Genomic DNA, 20,087 nt, shown 5'->3' with positions numbered 1-20,087 from the left:
CTCCCTACTTGCTATTCGTGCGCCAAGGGGGACTCCTGAGCATCGCGACTCAGGAGCCTAACTTGTCACGTAGCCCCTCACTCCTTGGTCCCGTCCTGGTTTCCGGTCGGGGCTAACGGCTGAGGTATGCGCGGGGCCGGGCTCTGCCGGTGTAGAACACAAGCAAGTAGGAAGGAAAAGCGTAAATTTCAAGGAATTCAAAAGCAAATATTACAGTCCACACTATTATCTCAATGTCAAACGCAAGTTTAAACGCCTCCCCGAGGCATGATACATGTGCGGGAATTAAAGGCAGGACAGGAGCCGCAACGGAGTCACTTGTCGGCGGTGGAGCAGCGCGGAGTGGGTTCGCCTCATGGAGCAGTGGGGTCGGCAGCGCCTTGCTTCGGCTTGGTGCTGAAGGCCCGGAACTTCCCCAGCAGAGCCTCCGTGCGACCCTTCACGGCCTCGGCAGTGGCAGCGGCACGCTCGTCGCTTACTGGCTCCAGTAGGCTGTCGAGGTCGACGCCGGGATCGCGAAGGTAGATGTGGGTGAGGACCCGCGTCAGCGCTGCAGAAGATAGGACACGCGCCTTGGCCTCGGCCGTGGGGCCAAGGCCAAGGGCGACATCATCAAGAGCGCGAACCAGGAAGGGAAGCAACTTCACAGGGCCGTCCTTAGTGCCAGCCAGCGGGCTCTCCAGGCCGCTGTCGTAAAGCGTCATCAGCGAGGAGCGAGCCTTCACCTCCATCTCCGTGAAGGCCACGCGGTCCTCGGCAAGAACCTGGGCCTTGTCGTCCAGCTCGACCTTCCTCGCCCCCAACTCCTGCTCCAGGCGCCTAGGCGGTCGCGGCGCTTCCTGAGCTTGACCTCCCTCTCCTTGACGGCCGCCTCGCGAGCCTTCACGCCTTCTTCCTGCTCTTCGCGAAGGCGGACCTCTTTCGCGAGCTGGTCCCACAGGCCTTGCAGCTCGTCCTCCAGCGCCTTGCAGCGACCACGGAAGTCGACCACCTCCCCCAGGGCTGTGTCACGAGCAGCCTTTGCCTCAAGGACGGCCTGCTTCTCCTCATTGCAAGCCGTTGAGGCCTGGACCAGTGCTGCCCGAATCGAAGCGTCGGAGCGAATCCATCCTGAAGCCAGTTCCAAGCGCCCGGCCACCAAGCGAGGGTCGGCGCCAAGAAGATCCTGCCGCAGTCGGTCCAGCTCAGCAGCAGCACGATCCAGAACGGCAGGAGGAGTCGGAGAGACAGTAGTCGATGGAGTAGAAGGAGAAGGCGGCAGCGCGGCCACAACATCCTGAGGCGGATCCTGCTACGCCCCAACGGCTGTAGTGGCGGCAGCAGGCAAAGGCACCTCGGGAGTCACTTGGGCCATGGGGGCTGAGCTCGCCCCAGCCGGGTCAGCCAGGCCTCGCAAGGATGACCGGGCAGGAGAAGCCCGTGCATCGTGGTCACCTTCCTTCGTGGGCAGAGGCGCTGCCACGGATGGAACCTCAGGAGTTCCCTTCGGCTTCTTTGCTGCGGGCGCCAGCCTATACAAGAGATGCGGACGTCAAGCCTCAGAAGCAGAACAAGAAATAAAGACAAGAATCAAGCGCTTACTGGTCGTCGCCAGTGAGCTCAAGCGGCCTCCGGCCAAATTTGAAGCCCGAAAGCCGGCTGGAGGGGTCAACCTCGGGAAGCTTGGAAGCGGAAGGTGCGTCTGCGGTCCGCCTTGGGGCCGGGGCAGACCCGCGGGAGATCAGCCCGGTCCTGTCCTTCTTCGGGATCGGGGGCAAGCTCCCGCCGTCCTGCTCGTCGTCATCCTCGTCGTCATCGCTCGAAGAGAGGCGGAGAACGCGGGACCTGCGTCGGGGGAGGGGAGCCCTCGACTCTCCGTCAGTCGCCTCGGAGTCAGGCCCTTTTTCCCGCTCCCCTCCTTCCTCCTCTTTGCTGGAGTCGTCGGAGGGCACGTCCACCGGTTCCTCGGGAGTTTCCATGGGCACGGGCCCGTCCCCGTTGAAGACAGGCATGGACTCCACTACCTACTCCCAGTCGTCGCGGAGGAACAAGGGCGTAGGAGCGCCCTCCAACCTCGCCACATCGCCCCGACTAGGGATTGGAGGACCGCTGCCAGATCTCCGCCGGCCAAGGCCGCGGGGCTCGGATGGGGCCTCCACATCAGAAGTGAGTACTGCCGAAGCGGAGCCAGCTGGTGCTCCAGGAATTCCCTCAGCAGCGACGCGCCGGTCAGCTTCGTCGCTGCCATGTTGGCCAGCCTCAGATCCACGTCCATCTTTTCCAACACCAGCTTCGCGCGGGGGTCCGCGAGCTCCGCTCGACCCCAATCACTGGAGCTTGTGGGTTGCTCCGTGGGCAAGATCAGCCGAGGATGGATGCGCCTGGCATCCGCCAAAACCCACTTTCTCCTGAATCCCTCAATCCTTTTCCCGGGGTTCGAAATGGCAATGGCGCCACCGTACACGATGAAGCTCGCGCACGCGGAAGCAGGACCGCGAGAGGTCCGGAGGTAGAAGTAGTGGCGCGGCAAGGCCACTGAGGGCTGCACCCCTACGTGAGCCTCGCAGTAATAGGCGAAGATTGCTAGGAGAAGGACGGAGTTGGGGTGGAGATGCAGAGCCTGTAGCTTATAATGGCGGAGGACAGAGAAGAAGAACTCGGAGAAGGGAGGCACCAGGCCAGCAGCAATGGCGCTTACGAAGAACGAATAGAAGGTGCTCCCTTGGCCCTCAGGGGTGGCGGAGCCGGCCTTGAACACCTTCGCCCCATCAATGCCCCGCGCCGCCGCCATCCGGCGCAACCGGGCGAGGCTCGCCTCCGACACGTTCGGCGAGACCAGGGCAGACGAGTACCAAGCTACGGCCGGGGACTGACGAGGCGCCATGGCTTCCTAGGTCACGCGGTTGGAGTAGATCTGGAAATTTTGGAGGAAGGAAGGAGAGGCGCAAGAAAGGGGATCTGAGCAGCAACCGGAGAAAGCAAAAAGCAAAGCCTAGGCAGATGCCGCTCCTTTATCAACTCGCGCGGTTGCTAAGGCGCTCACTTCCAATCAACCGCCACGCGGCGCCCAAGGCCGCAGGCTATTTGGGCCCGCGGCGCTTCGCCCTTGCCCTTTTCACCTCCCTGCACGGTCAAGTCCGGGCGCGCCTTGGGCCCGGGGGCTACTGTCGGCGTTCTGGGAATGGGGGTCCCTAGACTTGCCTGCCTGCGGCGTGGCTCAAAGGGGGCCCCAGCACGGCCCATCTTCATCAACACAGACCCAAGACCCTCGCGAGGGGCGAAGCCTCGCGGGGCGGACGACACGGAGCTTCCTCAGGCATGGCCTCATTAGGCTGGCTCGCGAGGAGGCGGAGAGATCAAGGCGGGGTACCTCATGAGGTGCCCGTGACGCAAGCCATGACGACCAAAGGCGCCAGGCGGGCGCCAGCCACGCAGTGTCCTCCTTTCCTCTTTGGTGCAAAGGGAGCAAGCGCAGGCGAGAGCATCAAGCAAAGGCACCCATTTCGGTGCAACGAGACCAAGACCAGTCCAACGGCAGGGAGGAAGTCATTGTGGAGCCCAAGCCAGCGTCACCACCAGAGTCTTTGGCAGGCGAGGACCAACTTTAGTCAGGATAAGTGTACCAGATGTTCCCCTTCAAAATGGCCAATTGTTGGCGCCCTTGCCGCTCAATATTTGGGAAGAGGCCCAGGGCCTTTGCCTATAAATAGGACCAGCCACCCATAGGGTAGGGGGGTTCGAGATCTATCGGTGGGAGATCAATCAGAGAGAGATCGAGAGGAGATCGATCAAAGAGAGAGAGAGAGGGGTGACTGAACTCCTCCTAGCAGTTCATCCCTCCCCAGCCAAGAATAGACCCTCGCGAGGCTGTTCTTCCTTGTATTGCTCATCATCATCAGCCCAAGAGGCAATCCACCACACCACACACTGGAGTAGGGTATTACACCACAATGGTGGCCCGAACCAGTATAAACCCTGTGTCTCTTGTGCTGTTCTTTCCATAGCTTAGATCTTAGCGAGGCGGAGGGGTGCAGGTAGGTAGAAGGCGAAATCTCCGCATGCACCCCAGTGTTCGAACCTCAAGGGTCTGCCGGAACCCGAAATTCGACAGTATGAGCAGAAACATGCATGCATAAAACAAAATTAACATCCCCCGCGAGGTAAATTTGTGAGATATAATTAGGTATTAAGGTAAGTGATTAGTTTTTTTTGCGGGGAAGGTATGGGATTAGTTACCATCTCACGGGCTAGTTATTCGGACCATCAAAGGAAAGGTACTCCCGTACGACACCAAGATGCATGCCGGATGTATTACATGCTCTACTCCATTGGGCGGATCGAGAACAATTGGGCCCCCGACACTGCTAGCTTCCTCCCCGAGCGGTGGACCAACGATAACAACAGGTTCCACATCACAAGTTCATGGCGTTCCATAGTGTTGTGGCTATTCCTAGGCAAGGACCCAGCGTACCTAGATATGTAGATGGTGTTGGTTCTTTAGGTTCGAGTATGTGGAGGGCCATGTCGTCAAGTACCTATGATGAGTTCATGACCATCCTCTTGGTGGCGCATGGCCTGAAGGTCCGCTTCTTCATGTTACATTTGTTTGGTGGAGAAGATGAAGATAAAGAGAGCCAGTTGTTGGGGGAGTTAATTGGGGATATGATGGAGATGGAATTTTTTGTTGACGTGAGATGATGGAGATGTTATGCATATACTCCATGGAAAATTAATCGGTGGAGGAGTTGATTGGGGATACATAGGGTCGCAGAAACATTGGTACTCCCTCCGTTCCTAAATATAAGTCTTTTTAGAGATTCCACTACAAACTACATAATATTTTACAGTGTAGATTCACTCATTTTGCTCTGTATGTAGTCCATAGTGAAATCTCTAAAAAGACTTATATTTAGGAACGGAGGGAGTACTACTTGCGGGTGGGCCGCGTGGTGGATGGAGTAATTAGTGTGTTGATTACGATAAAAAGAAAACTGGCCGGTGTTTGAAATTGAGCGTTGATGTGTCATGCATGCTGACATGGACAGTGTAGCACTGATGTGTCATGCGTGGTGATGTGGACAGTGTGCATGTAGAGAGAATTGGTAGTAGTGGGGATTAACTTCTTAAGAATATAGGATAAGTTAGTCCCAAAAATAATATAAAATAGCATATTAATGCATATAAAACATCCAAAACAAATAATATAATAGCATGGAACAATAAAAAATTATAGATATGTTGGAGATGTATCAAGCATCCCCAAGCTTAATTCCTGCTCGTCCTCGAGTAGGTAAATGATAAAAATAGAATTTTTGATGTGGAATGCTACACGACATATTTATCCAAAACTTGAAAACTTCAAAACACAAAACTCAATAGAAAACTCATGAGATCTGTTAGTTGTCGGGTGGTAGGTGCGACATATGCCAACGAGTGGCTTATCATTGTGGGAGCCAGTAAGACGTCGCCAGTGCCTGGAAACGGGATGATGCGAAGACATGCACGCCGGCGAATCTTACCCAGCTTCGGGGCTCTCCGTGGAGATAACACCCCTACTGCTGCTCTGCGGGGTCTCCGCATGGTCACTAGATGAACAAGTAGCTACACGGTGCTCCTTGAGCTGTTGGCGAGAGGAGGAAGAAGGGCACGGCTTGCTCTCTTCTCCTCCCTATGTGGTGTCTGAGACTAGCAGGGATTCATCTCCCTTTGCATGGATGCCCCGGGGGGTTTATATAGGCCTACCCCCAGGGGTACAATGGTAATCCGGCTGGGCGCGGGGCCCAGCCGTCTGTGTCTACGCTCTCCGGCTTCTGCGCCGGCTGCTGGGGCCCGCCGGCTAGTGGGTCCCGCCGGCTGCCGGCTCCTTGGTCGACAGGCAGGCCCCACTGTCAGGGCCTTGTCAGCGGCTGGTTACTGTTGCTCAATCTTGGTGGCGAGGGCTTCGCCGAAGTGGGCGTGGCTACAGTGCCGCTGCCCAGTGGGCGATCACTGTAGCCCCACCGCGTCTTGTCTCCTTAATGGGGCGTCTTCTTCGAGGGAGGTGGCAAGCCGGCTGTGGGGAGCCGGATCTATCTTGGGCCGACCGGGGGAGGTCTGGCCGCCTTCGGGTGTCTCTCTGCCCGAAGGGGCCCACCGCCCGTGGGCCGCACTGGTAGCCCGTCGTGGATGACATCAGCGTCAACGTGGCAACAGTGCTGCGCCGGACGAGTCATGGCCACTCGTACAACGCACTGTGCTAGGCGTGCTTCGGGATTCGGGGGTGGCAGGCTTCACTGTAGCCACGCCCCGTCACATCGCCGTTATGTGGATGCAGACTTCGAGGGTACGATCTTGACCGCTTTATGGGAGCCGGCTTCTTGGAGTCGGCCTTCTCGCGGCCGGCTTCTCGAAGCCGGCCCTCCCGCGGCTTCTCTTCATGAGGGCTGAAGTCGGGCCGCCTTTCGATAGCCGGCCTGGAGACAGCCAGCAAGGGGAAGGCGGCCCTGCGTCTTGGATTCTTGAGGGCCGAATCGGCTCGTAATTTTTTCAGAACGGCCAGGGGGAGCCGGCTAGGCTACCCATGGTTATTTACTCCGACAGTAGTCCCCGAAGCTGATCGAGCTTCGAGGTTGACAAAGGGACGAGAAGCTAGGTCAGCTTCCTATCCCGAGGGGCTGGCTTTGCTCGTGCGCGTCATCTTCGGAAAAGCTCCATCTTGCTCCCCGCCGCATCGCTCCCATGGCGTTGTCGAGCTCGTGGGATGGCTCCAACGTCCACGAGGACCACGTCGAGTTCCTCCGCCGGACGTGGTGTCTGCCCGGCGAGAACCTTGTGCAGGTTCGTCAAGCGCCGGCGAGGGAGATTTCGCCGGCACCAGAGGAGGGCGAGCGGGTGATCTTCCGCTCGCACTGCCTACGCGGCTTCGGCCTCCCGGCGAGCGGATTCCTTCGAGCCTTCCTCGAGTTCTACCACCTCCAGCCGCATCACCTCACGCCCAACGTGGTGATGCTGTTGTCGGCCTTCGTCACCCTGTGCGAGGGCTTTCTTGGAGTTCTCCCCACGCTCGAGCTCTGGGGGAAGTTCTTCCAAAGCAAGCTCGGCACCGTCGTCACGGGCGTGCCCGCCCCCTGCGGAGCCTTCATTGCCATGAGGCAGGCGAGCGAGAACAATCCGTTCCCGTCCATTCCGCTGATCCAGTCAGTGAAGCTTTGGCAGAAGTCTTATTTCTATGTGAAGAACGTCGCCCAGCAAGGCGACTACGTCAACCTGCCGGATTACGTAGCCGGCCCGCCAGCTGGGAGGCAGCCTTCGTGGAGCTACCGGGCCAGATCGCTGTCTCAGGCCGAGAATGCAGCCGTCTCCTGGCTTCGGGTGATGATCCAATCGGAGGGCCTGACCGGAGCCGACTTGGTGGCCGCCTTCGTGGAGCGCCGGGTTCTTCCGCTCTAAGGCCGGCCTCACATGATCTGCCAAATGAGAGCCGCTTCGACCCGTGCCGGCTGAGCACCAGGGAGATGCCTCACGCAGAGGTGTCTTACATGGTGAATTATATCTCCAACTGCAAGCTCGTCGAGGATTGGCGATATGGCAAGGAGCCGTATTCCCGCGCCAACCCTCCGCCTGCCGTAAGTTCTTTCTTCTTTTCTTCCTTTTTGTAGCCGGCCTCATGATAGCCGACTCTTGATCAGTTCATTTGCCTTTTGCAGAACCCTCATCTCCCGCCGACAGCCGGGATCGTGGGGGTAGAGCGCCAGCTCCTCCCCAACCGCACGGTGGACGACGCCGACGATCCGGACCTGGGAGCGGCCGCCATGGAAGACGCCATCGTGGGGGAAGGCGACGAGGCCGGAGGCGCAGGACTCGGGGCCAGCTTCGAGGACTGGCCGGATGATGACGAGGTCGAAGTCGCCTCGCACCGCCAGCCGGCGCCCGATCATCAAGACGCGGGCTCGTCTGTCGTGCCGGCTTCCCGTGGCGGCGCGCAGAAGCGCCGGGCCGCGTCGACCTTCTTTGGCAGCCGGCCGAAAAAATCCAAGGCCTCCATGGCAGCGACCAAGCGGGATGAGGCGGCCGCGAAGGCGGCCCGCTTCCGCAAGGCGGTGAAGCAGCCGCAGGCGATCTCTGCATAAGTCGTCGAATGTCTTGCGTATATATTTTTTGTCTTCTTCGTCCGAAACTCTTCTAAACCTTTCTTTTCTTGTCGGACAGGGCGCCGCTTTCTCTCGAGCGAGGTCCTAGCGGCTCCGTAGTCGGGCCGACTGGAGGGTCCTCAAGCTCCCGCCGCGTGGATCCCCGCGCCGACCTTAAGGAGGCCACGGAGCAGAACGCGCGGGAGGCGCGGGAGGAGCGGGAGGCGGCGGAGCGAAGGACCGCCCAGGCGACGAAGGAGCAGGCCGACGCGGCGGCCAAGGCCCGGGCGAAGGCGGCCTCCGCTGCTCGTTGTTCCCCTCCGCGCCGTGGCCCCCGACGTTCCCGTGCCCCCGTCGGAGGAGGTCGACCAAGTCCCGCCGGTGATGGAGAGGCGGGATGATCCCGTGATCTTCGTGGAGGGGGCATCGCAGACGGCGCCGACTGGAGCGGGCCAAAGCGGCCAATCAGCTGCGGCGCCAGAGCAGCCATCCAGGGGCGATCCGGCGGCAGGGGCCGGCCTCGAGGTGCAGCCGGCATTGCGCCGGCGTGCAGGGGGTGGCATCTCCGCGCCAGAACCGCACCGAGCAGCGGGCGCCAGCTAGACGGTGGAGGCCCTAGAGACGGCCAGCGTTAGCACGTCCAAGTGGACTCCCAGCGGGGGTACGGGCGAGCTAAATGCGGCGGCCCAGGAGGTCCGGAACCGGCTTCAAGCTCAGGCCACCTCGCTGCAGCGATACACTCAAGAGTTTCTCTCGACGCGGGCCGTCATCCGGGTGAGTCTTCTGTCCTTGGTTATTTTGCTCTTTACATCCAGCGCACCCACTGGGTGTAGTCCCGAGTTCCAAGCCGGGTGCTGCGCAGGCGGTTTGGAACTTACTAGGTCCTGACAACTTAACTTATCCTTGCCTCCTGTATAATCTTTCAGGAGTATCATAACCTTCACGCAGCCGCCTTCAACTCCCAGGCTCAGGAGCTGGGCCGGAGAACTGAGGACCTGACCAGCAGCCGGAGTGCGTGTTTGTCTCGTTCATCTCTTGTGGGGGCGCGTCAGCGCACCCACTGGTTGTAGTCTCCGAGATTCGGGCCGACTGCTGAGCAGCCGGGTCGGATCTTCCTTGACGACTTCCCCTTATTAATTTTTCCTTTGTCTTCATGCTTGCAGGAGACAATGCCGACTTGAGGGGGCAGCTCAGCGAGGTGCAGGCCGCCCTTCGCGCCAAGGAAACTGAGTACGACGCCTTGGTCCTGGAGCGCGACCGCCTGGCCAAGAAGCTGGCTGGCCAGGAGGAGAGCCACAAGGCGGCCCTGAAGAAGGCGCAGGATAACGAAGCCGCCCTGAAGGCCGAGTTCGAGACCAAAGCGGCGGGCTAAGCTGAGCCAGGCAAGCGCTGAATGAAGGCTTCGGCCATATTGAGGATTTGATCGATGGTAAGCCGCCTTCCTCGCTCCTTGCATGACCCTTGCCGCCTAATTTTTGTTCTGACTTGTGCTGCTTTTTATTCTCTGTGCAGACTACTTTCCCGGCTACTCCGTCTTTGCTACCCAAACCATCGAGGCCCATCGCGAAGCGCGCCGTCAGGCGGGGGCCGACATCGCGCCGGCCGCGAGTCGGACGCTTGAGGAGCAACTCTTGGCGGTCCAAGCGCGGCTACACCCGGCTCATCGTATGCTCCGCCGCTTCCAGCGCGCCGGGGCGCAGGTGTTGGCCGCCCTCTGGCCAAGCGAGCTGATTCCCCGCACCCCGAGTCGGACTGCCGACTGGCTGGAAGTTGCGGTTGGCTGCTTCGAGGCTTGGAAAGCATCAGCGGCCCAGCTTGGAGCTGGGCGGGCGTTGGAGTTCGTCCAAGATTGGTATCCGGGGCTGAACCTGGACCAGCTGCGCACCTGGCGGCTGGAGGCCGACGAAGAGCTGGAGGAGGTGCGGCCGGCTATCGCTCAGCGTGCTTCGACGATCGCCGAGTGTACTGACATCAGCGTCTTCGCTCCTAAAATTAATGATGATGACGCTGGACCCAGCTGGACCTGGCAGCGGGTGAAGACTCAGCAGAGGAGATCGCCTCCAGCGATGAAGGCGAAGACAACGAAGGAGAGGAGGGCGAAGATGTTGAGCCGGCCGGTGAAGCGGCCAGCCAGCCTCAGCCTGATCGTGCCTCCAGCAACGAGGCGCTTGCTAGCGCGCCCTCTGCGGGAGGCGGTGATCATGCCGAGGTTCGCCAGCCGGCCACTCCTCCAGCCGGCACTGCCGTCTCCACCGACCTGCCCGACTCGCCAGTCACTCCCTTGGCTTAGTCTGCCATCTTTCTTTTTCCCTGCTTGTTGCCTTTTGAACGATTTTATCAAACTTGCGCAGTTCCACCCACTGGGGGTGTATTCAAACTATGTCGAATGCTTGCCTTTTGAAGGTCTTTTATGTAAATATTATTGCGTGCTTGGTTTTCATTCATGTATGCTTTTTATCCTTAGGTTGTTTCCTTTGCCGCCTTCCCCTTCTGGGAAGGCAAGTACTCGAGCTTTCTTAGATTGGAGCGAGGTGAATGGAAGCCGGCCGGCCGGCTACTCTGGTAGCCGGTCGGTGGTGGGAGAAAAACCGGCTTTTGTTATATTAGTCCGTTAGTCCCTAGCCATTTTTTGTGTGGGCACCCGTTCCTGCCCTTAACTCTTGCCAGCCGGACAGCCGGTTCTTTGACCTGCGACTTTTGGCAAGAGAAAGCTTGGGAGCCGACACACTACTTGTCTGACTGCGGGTAGGACTTCTAATATAACTCCAGGCGGCCAGTCCCCGGACCGACTAGTCGAACCCGGTGTCGGACGGAAAAAAGTGAATGCAATGACAAGTCCATAAGCATGATACTTTTCATTTCATAGACAAAAGATGGCAGTCCCCGAGCTCTCCTCGGGGGGCCTATTGTCTCGAACTTAGTACAAAAGTTAGCATGATACATACTGCATTTCAACTTTAAAACCTTCGGAGGAGGTTGGCGTTCCATGGTTGTTCAGACTCCTTGCCGGAGTCGTCTCTCTTTCGTGCCTTCGGCTTCTGCGCGTCGATTAGGTAGTAGGAGTCGTTGCCTAAGGCTCTGCTGATGACGAAGGGGCCCTCCCAAGGGGCCGAGAGCTTGTGCTGGCCGGCTGTTCGCTGGATCAGCCGGAGCACAAGATCGCCCTCTTGGAAGGATCTTGGCTTGACCTTCCGGCTGTGGTAGCGGCGCAGGCCCTGCTGATAGATGGCGGACCGGCTGAGGGCTAACAGCCGACCTTCTTCTAGCAGGTCAACACCGTCTTCTCGTGCTTCCTTGGCCTCGGCTTCCGTGTACATGGTTACCCGAGGCGAGTCGAACTCAGTGTCAGTTGGGATGACCGCCTCGGCACCATATACGAGGAAGAAAGGAGTGAAGCCGGTTGACTTGTTTGGTGTAGTGCGCAGACTCCAGAGGACAGCCGGCAGCTCATCGAGCCAACAGCCGGCTGAACGCGCCAGTGGTACGATCATTCGGGGCTTGATGCCGGAAAGGATGAGGCCATTGGCTCGCTCGACCTGGCCATTTGACTGCGGGTGGGCGACGGACGCTAGGTCCAACCGGATGCCTTGCGTCGCGCAGAAACATGCCAAGGCTCCCTTGGCGAAATTCGTGCCATTGTCGGTGATGATGCTATGTGGTACCCCGTACCAAGTTGTTATATCTGTGATAAATGTCACGGCAGTCGGCCCATTCAGCTTCTTGATCGGCTTTGCTTCAATCCATTTGGTGAATTTGTCCACGGCGACAAGCAGATGTGTCATGCCGCCGCGCGCCATCTTGAATGGACCCACCATGTCCAGTCCCCAAACGGGGAAGGGCCAAGTGAGGGGAATGGTCTTGAGTGCTGAAGCCGGCATGTGTTGCTTGGAGCTGAAGAGTTGGCACCCTTTGCAATGTTTAACTAACTTCTTGGCGTCATCCAAAGAAGTCGGCCAAAAGAAACCATGGCGGAAGGCTTTGGCGACGAGTGATCTTGAGGCCGCATGGTGGCCGCATTCTCCTTGGTGGATGTCCCTGAGGATTGCAATGCCCTTCTCTTGCTCAACGCATCGCTGGAGGACTCCAGTGACACTGCGCTTGATGAGTTCTCTGTTGACGATTGTGTATGCTCCGGCTCGGCGTTGGACTTGTCTTGCCTCTACTTCGTCAGCCGGCAGATCTTGGTTTATTAGGAAGTTGAGGATGGATTGAGCCCATGACGGAGTTGCGACTTCTTCTATTGCCAGAACGGCTACTGTGACCAGGGCGGGCGGGCGGGCTGGGCGGTGAAATGCTGGAGTCGGCCGCCGCCTGTTGTGTTGGTGTAGTCTCCGGGCCGACTACCGCAGTCCCCGAGCCGGGTGAGGCAGTCCCCGGGTCGGGCGTAACTACGGAAGTCCCCGAGCTGCCTGCTGATACCCCCTGGCCGTCTATCGAAGTCCCCAGGTCACCTGCTTGGTTCTTCGAGTCGGCTGCGTCGGGGTCAGGCGGCACGAAGATGGAATCGGACTCTGGAGACGGCTTGATAGACGGCTTGAGGAGGCGTTGTAGAGAGACACCGGTTGGTATTGCTTGCCGAGTGGAGCCTATTCGAGCCAGGGCATCAGCTGGCTCATTGTCGGCTCGTGGTACATGGAGGAACTCGCATCCTTCAAAATACCCACTGATATGCTGAACGAGGAAGCGGTAGCTTGCCATATTTGCGTCCTTGGCATCCCAGTCGCCGGATGATTGCTGGACCACCAAGTCCGAGTCGCCATAACATAGGATCCGACGAATGCCGAGTTCTTTGGCAAGCCGGAGCCCGTGTATGAGCGCCTCGTACTCGGCCACGTTGTTGGAGGCGGCAAAGTGAATTTGCAGCGTGTATCAAAGCTTGTCGCCTTTGGGAGAGGTGAGGATGACGCCGGCACCCAAGCCAGTGCGCATCTTGGACCCATCATAGTGTATGCGCCAATGAGTGGAGTCGGGAGCCGGTGGTAGGTACTGGGTCTCGGCCCAGTCGACGAGGAAGTCGGCCAATGCTTGGGACTTGATGGCGGTGCGAGGCTGGTAGAAGATCGTATAGGGGGCCAGCTCGATGGCCCATTTCGCCACCCGGCCGGATGCATCCCGGCTGCCTACGATCTCGGCCAGCGGGGCGGTGCATACAACCGTGATGGGATGCTCTTGGAAGTAGGGCTTCAGCTTCTTGGCGGCGAAGTACACGCTGTAGCACATCTTCTGGTAGTGCGGGTAGTTCTGCTTCGAGGTAGACAGCACCTCGCTCAACTAGTACACCGGCCTCTGGACCGGCTGGGTCGGCCTTCTTCTGGGTGTTGGACTACGATGATGGTGCTGACCACCCGGCTGGTTGCGGCAATGTAGAGGAGCATGGGCTCTTTCACAGTCGGCGCCGCCAGGACAGGCGGCGTGGCCAGCATCTTCTTCAGCTCGTGAAAAGCTTGATCGGCTTGGTCATTCCACTCGAAGTGGTTGGTCTTCTTCATGAGGCGGTAGAGAGGAAGAGCTTTCTCTCCGAGCCGGCTGATGAAGCGGTTCAGGGAGGCCAAGCATCCGGTAAACTTCTGGACGTCTCAAAGTTTGGTGGGAATCGCCATTCTCTCAATGGCCTTGATCTTTACTGGGTTGCATTCGATGCTGCGTTCGGAGACCAGGAAGCCTAGGAGCTGGCCGGCTGGCACTCCGAACACGCACTTCTCGGGGTTAAGCTTGATTTGGAACCGGCATAGGTTTTCAAATGTTTCCTTGAGGTCTTCCAGCAAGGTGCCGCGCTTCTCCGTCTTCACTACAATGTCGTCTATGTAGACATGGGCATTTCTGCCGAGTTGCTTGAGGAGGCACTTCTGCATGCAACGCTGAAAAGTGGCACCAGCATTTCTCAAGCCGAATGTCATAGTCAGGTAGCAGAAGGCTCTGAATGGCATGATGAAGGCGGTCTTCAGGCGGTATGCCGGATTTAACTTTATCTGGCGATACCCTGAGTAAGCATCCAAGAAACTCAACAGCTCGCATCCGGCCGTGGAGTCTATCACTTGGTCAATCCTTGGCAGGGCAAAGGGATCTTTGGGACATGCCTTGTTGAGGCTCGTGTAGTCTATACACATGCGCCACTTGTTGTTTTTCTTTAGCACGAGGACCGGGTTGGCGAGCCACTCTGGAAAGAAAACTTCCATAATGAAGCCAGCTGCCAGAAGCTGGGCTATCTCCTCTCCCACAATCCTGCGTTTCTCCTCCGATAGTCAGCGGAGGGGTTGTTTGATTGGCTTTGCATCTTCTCGGACGTGTAGTTTGTGCTCGGCGAATTCCTTCGGGACGCCCGGCATGTCCTTGGGGGACCATGCAAAGATGTCCCGATTCTCACAGAGGAAATCGGCGAGCTCGCCTTCCTATTTGTTGTTTAGGTTTGCCCCGATGACGGCAAACCTCTCTGGACGCTCGGGGTCAAGAGGTATCTTCTTCGTCTCCTTGGCCGGCTGGAAAGATCCTTGAGCATCATGCTCCTTGGGATCGGGGGACAAGGCCGACTACTTGCCGGCCATGGCCACGACTCGGTCCAACATCTTCTTTTCTTCGGCAATCACAAGGGACTCGGCCAGCCGACTGCTGGCTGCTGCGCACTCAGAGGACTTCTTGTAATCGCCGGCTATGGTGATGACGCCTTTGGTGCTCGGTATCTTCATCTTGAGGTATGCATAGTGGGGAACTACCATGAACTTGGCCAAGGCAGGTCGGCCAAGCAATACATGGTAAGGGCTCTCCAGGTCCACCACTTCAAACCAGATCGCTTCCCGGCGGAAATGCTCCTTGTCCCCAAAAAGTACATCAATCTTGATCTCGCCAATGGGGGCGCAGGACAGGCCGGGTATGATGCCATGGAACATAGTACAAGTAGGCATGAGTTGCTTCATCTTGACATTCAGCTTCTCCATGGTGTCACGGTACAGGATGTTGATGCTGCTCCCGCTGTCTATCAGCACGCGGGAGAATCGGGCAGCGCGTCTATCCGTTGCAAGGGTGGCATCCAAAACCAACGCATAAGAGCTGGGAGACGGCATCACCTCTGGGTGGTCGGTCCGGCTCCAGCTATAGATTTTTCTGACCAGTGCATGTGCTCGGCGGGGTTGGCAGCAACCATGCTGACTTCTTGGTGCTCTCGGCGTTTGCTGCGCCGGTCTTCGGGCTGACTTGTAAAGATGATATAGGCGGCATGCTTGTCGGGGAACTCATCATGCACGGCTCCGACTGCGGGCCGAGCGGCCGGTGGCTGCGGAGCCAGAGGCGGCGGACCGGCAAGCGGAGGCGGCGCGAGCCCTTCGCCTTTAGAGATTCGGGTGAGCCAGTGGCACTTCCGGGTCGTGTGGTTGGACGGCTTCACGCTGCTGTGGAACTTGCACAGGGGGTCGAGAGTCTGCTCGTAGGAGAAGGCCGGCTGCCAAGCCGGCTTGCCGCCCCTCTACATCTTGGGTGCGGGCCGCGCTTCAAGCTGCTCGTCTTCGACTGTGGCCACCTGCCGACTGGTGGAGGGCGGCACCGGGCCCTTGCGCTTGTGGTCGTTCTGGTGTGGGCGTCGGCCGGAGTCCCCAGCCGGCATCTTGGGCGCCGGGTTGAGTACCTTTCCGGATGCGTCTACCCGGAGTTCGGTCTTCATCGAGGAGTCGGCGGTGGCGTACTTGTCCGCTATGATCAGAAGCTCGTCGAGGGTAGTCGGCTCGTCGCAGAGGAGCTTGTGCTTGAGGAGGGTGCCCTCTCGGCACCCGACAGTGAAGTATTCTATGGCTCGCACCTCGTGCACCCCTTCGCAAGAGTTGCGGAGCTCGGCCCAACGCGTGAGGTAGTCGCGGGTGGACTCGACGGGCCTTGTACGCACAAGGAGAGCTGTCTGGGCTTGGGAGCCCGCTTGTAGGTGCTGGTGAAGTTGCGGACGAAGGCTTCTGTGAAGTCTAGCCAGCTCTTGATGCTGTATGGCTTGAGGCTGTTGAGCCAGGTCCGCGCCGTGCCCTGCAGCATGAGGGGCACGTACTTCACGGCAACGCACCTGTTGCCGTTGGCTATGCTAGCCGCCGTGGAGTAGTCGATCAACCAATCTTCTGGCTTCACGGAGCCATTGTACTTGGGTGTGTCTCTTGGGAGCGAGAACCCTTTGGTGAAAGGCTCATCGCGGATGCGTGGGCCGAAGCAAGGCGGGCCGACATCATCTTCTTCTTCTAGCACCAGGGATCGCGCCAGGCGGTCGATCCGATGGCGGGCGTCGTTCTCGCCGACTTATTCGCGGCGACCTAGCCGGCCGCTGAGAGTCGGATGCGCAACAGGCGGCGGGGTGGGATACCTCTCTCCACGGGGCCGGGGCGGAGGCAGGTTGCCCCGCCACTCCACGGCCCGAGGGTGGCCTTCTGCGTCTCGCTCGATGGAGATTCGGGTTCGGCTTCGGCTGGCAGCCGGTTCTTTCTCGCGCCGCGCGTGGGTTTTACCCGTAGTCGGCGTCCGAGACGTCACGCCGTGATCTCGGCGCGGGGGAGGGCTTTCCGCGCGGGCGTCGGCTTCGTGCCGCTGCGCGGCTGCATTGATCAGCTGCTGGATGCGCCGGGTCATGTGGGGGAGCTCTTCGGCCCCCAGTCCATCTAGCTCGTCTATGGCCGCCTGGGCGGCGCGCTGGTTCTCAAGTGGAGTAGCGTAGACTGGGCGGTCGACTCCTAGCATATCGGCGACGACAGCGCCGCGCTGTCTGACAACGCCGGCCCGGCTAGGCCCGCCTGGGGGCGGCGTGCCAAAGGCGGCGCGGTCGGCCTCGCATCGGTGGTCCTCAGCGAGGCGTCTCATGGAAACCAACTTCCGGCCCTCCGCGAGGAGGGCGAGGCGGCGAGCTTCCAGTGCTTCAGCATCGGCATCAGCCGGGAGGGGGATGGACAAGTCGTGGAACACCGCATGCGGGGCGTCGTGGGCGCTCTCGTCAGAAGCGCCGCCGTGGCCGATGACCATCACCTCAGTGGTGACAGCGTCACAACCATCGGCCCGGGGAAGCGGGTCGTTTCAGATCGCGACGTTGGTGGGGAACGTGTCAAGCGAGGCCGTGTCGGAGTCGACAGGCATCAGATCAGTGGAGCCAACCGACTCCAAGTCCATGGTAGGCTCGCCGGAGACGTGGAGCTGGCCGAGGAGGTTGACGAGGTGGTCGGTGCCCGCGTCGGGGGCGAGCTCGTCAGACATGAGAGTCTTGTCAAGGAGATTGGCGAGGCTGCTCGCCGCACAGATGTTGGTGACGCCTTGTAGCACGTCGTGGCAAGCGCCATCGGGCGTGCCGCGCTGGCTACGCTCCCGGGGGAGGAAGAGGGTTCCCGTCCAGAACAGGTCTCCGGACGATGGTGCACCTAGCCTCACGGTGGGCGCCAAATGTCGGGTGGTAGGTGCGACATATGCCAATGAGTGGCTTATCATTGTGGGAGCCAGTAAGACATCGCCGGTGCCTGGAAACGGGATGAGGCGAAGACATGCATGCCGGCGAATCTTACCCAGCTTCGGGGCTCTCCGTGGAGATAACACCCCTACTGCTGCTCTGCGGGGTCTCCGCATGGTCACTAGATGAACAAGTAGCTACACGGTGATCCTTGAGCTGTTGGCGAGAGGAGGAAGAAGGGCACGGCTTGCTCTCTTCTCCTCCCTATGTGGTGTCTGAGACTAGCAGGGATTCATCTCCCTTTGCATGGATGCCCCGGGGGGTTTATATAGGCCTACCCCCCGGGGGTACAATGGTAATCCGGCTGGGCGCGGGGCCCAGCCGTCTGTGTCTACGCTCTCCGGCTTCTGCGCCGGCTGCTGGGGCCCGCCGGCTAGTGGGTCCCGCCGGCTGCCGGCTCCTTGGTCGACAGGCAGGCCCCACTGTCAGGGCCTTGTCGGCGGCTGGTTACTGTTGCTCAATCTTGGTGGCGAGGGCTTCGCCGAAGTGGGCGTGGCTACAGTGCTGCTGCCCGGTGGGCGATCACTGTAGCCCCACCGCATCTTGTCTCCTTAATGGGGCGTCTTCTTCGAGGGAGGTGGCAAGCCGGCTATGGGGAGCCGGCTCTATCTTGGGCCGACCGGGGGAGGTCTGGCCGCCTTCGGGTGTCTCTCTGCCTGAAGGGGCCCACTTCCTGTGGGCCGCACTGGTAGCCCGTCGTGGATGACATCAGGGTCAATGTGGCAACAGTGCTGCCCCGAATGGGTCATGGCCATCCGTACAGCGCACTTTGCCAGGCGTGCTTCGGGATTCGGGGGTGGCAGGCTTCACTGTAGCCACGCCCCGTCACATCGCCGTTATGTGGATGCAGACTTCGAGGGTACGATCTTGACCGCTTTATGGGAGCCGGCTTCTTGGAGTCGGCCTTCTCGCGGCCGGCTTCTCGGAGCCGGCCCTCCCATGGCTTCTCTTCATGAGGGCTGAAGTCGGGCCGCCTTTCGATAGCCGGCCTAGAGACAGCCGGCAAGGGGAAGGCGGCCCTGCATCTTGGATTCTTGAGGGCCGAATCGGCTCGTAATTTTTTCAGAAGGGCCAGGGGGAGCCGGCTAGGCTACCCATGGTTATTTACTCCGACATTAGTATAAGAAAATAAATCACCACTTTTTGGTACTATTGTGAACTCATTCTTTATTTATATTGGTTTAATATCTACTGTATTCCACCTTCTCCATGGTTCATACCCCTCGATACTACCCATAGATTCATCAAAATAAGCAAACAACACACAGAAAACAGAATCTGTCAAAAAACAGAATAGCCTGTAGTAATCTGTAAACTTTGTATACTTCTGTAATTCCAAAAATTCTTAAAAATTAGGACAACAGAGGAAATTCATATATCAATCTTGTATGAAAAACCAGGATTTTATCATGTTCCAGCAGCTCAGATCAATTATATTTCTAGGCGCAAAAGTTTCTGTTTTTAGCAAGATCAAATCAACGATACACCAAAGTATCCGAAAGGCTTTACTTGGATCAAACACTAATTAAAAACACCAAAACACAATTACTAAAGAGGTAATAATGTGTATTAATTGAAAAATAAAATCAAAAACATTAAAATAAAATAAAATTGGGTTGCCTCCCAACAAGCGCTATTGTCTAACGCCCCTAGCTAGGCATAAAACATAGGTCTATGTATTGTCAGCTTTGGTATGCAAACCATAAGTAGCTCTCATAATAGCTTCATATGGCAATTTATTTTTCTTTCTTGCAAAGTTTTCATGCCCTTCCTTAACGGAAATTGATATCTAATGTTTCTTTCTTTCATGTCAATAATTGCACCAATTATTCTAAGGAAAGGTCTACTAAGAATAATAGGACATGTAGGATTGCAATCTATATCAAGCACAATGAAATCTACACACACATAATTCCTATTTGAAACAATAAGAACATCATTAATTCTTCCCATAGGTTTCTTAATAGTGGAATCCGCTAGATGCAAATTCAAAGAACAATCTTCAAATTCATGGAAACCTAGCACATCACATATAGTTCTTGGAATCGTGGAAACGCTAGCACCCAAATCACACAAAGCATGGCACTCATAATCTTTAATTTTAATCTTAATTGTAGGTTCCCACTCATCACAAATCTTTCTAGGGATTGAAACTTCCAATTCAAGTTTTTCTTCAAAAGATTTCATCATAACATCAACGATATGTTTAGTAAAAGCTTTATTTTTATTATAAGCATGAGGAGAATTCAACATGGATTGCAACAAGGAATACAGTCTATCAAAGAGCAATTGTCATAATTAAAGTCCTCGAAATCTAAAAGAGTGGGTTCATCGCTACTTAAAGTTTTGACCTCTCCAATCCCACTTTTATCAATTTTTGCATTAAGATCTATAAACTCTGAATCATTGGGACACCTTCTAGCTAAAGTTCACTCATCTCCAGTCCCATATTTATCAAGATTTATATTAGAAAACAATGATTTAATAGGAGTTACACCAATCACTTTAAGATCTTCATCATTACTATCACAAGAAATCGAAGAAAA

This window comes from Triticum dicoccoides, chromosome 2A (assembly GCF_002162155.2).
Source record: "Triticum dicoccoides isolate Atlit2015 ecotype Zavitan chromosome 2A, WEW_v2.0, whole genome shotgun sequence".
Classification (NCBI taxonomy): Eukaryota; Viridiplantae; Streptophyta; class Magnoliopsida; order Poales; family Poaceae; genus Triticum; species Triticum dicoccoides.
Note: the sequence above shows the minus strand (reverse complement) of the source record.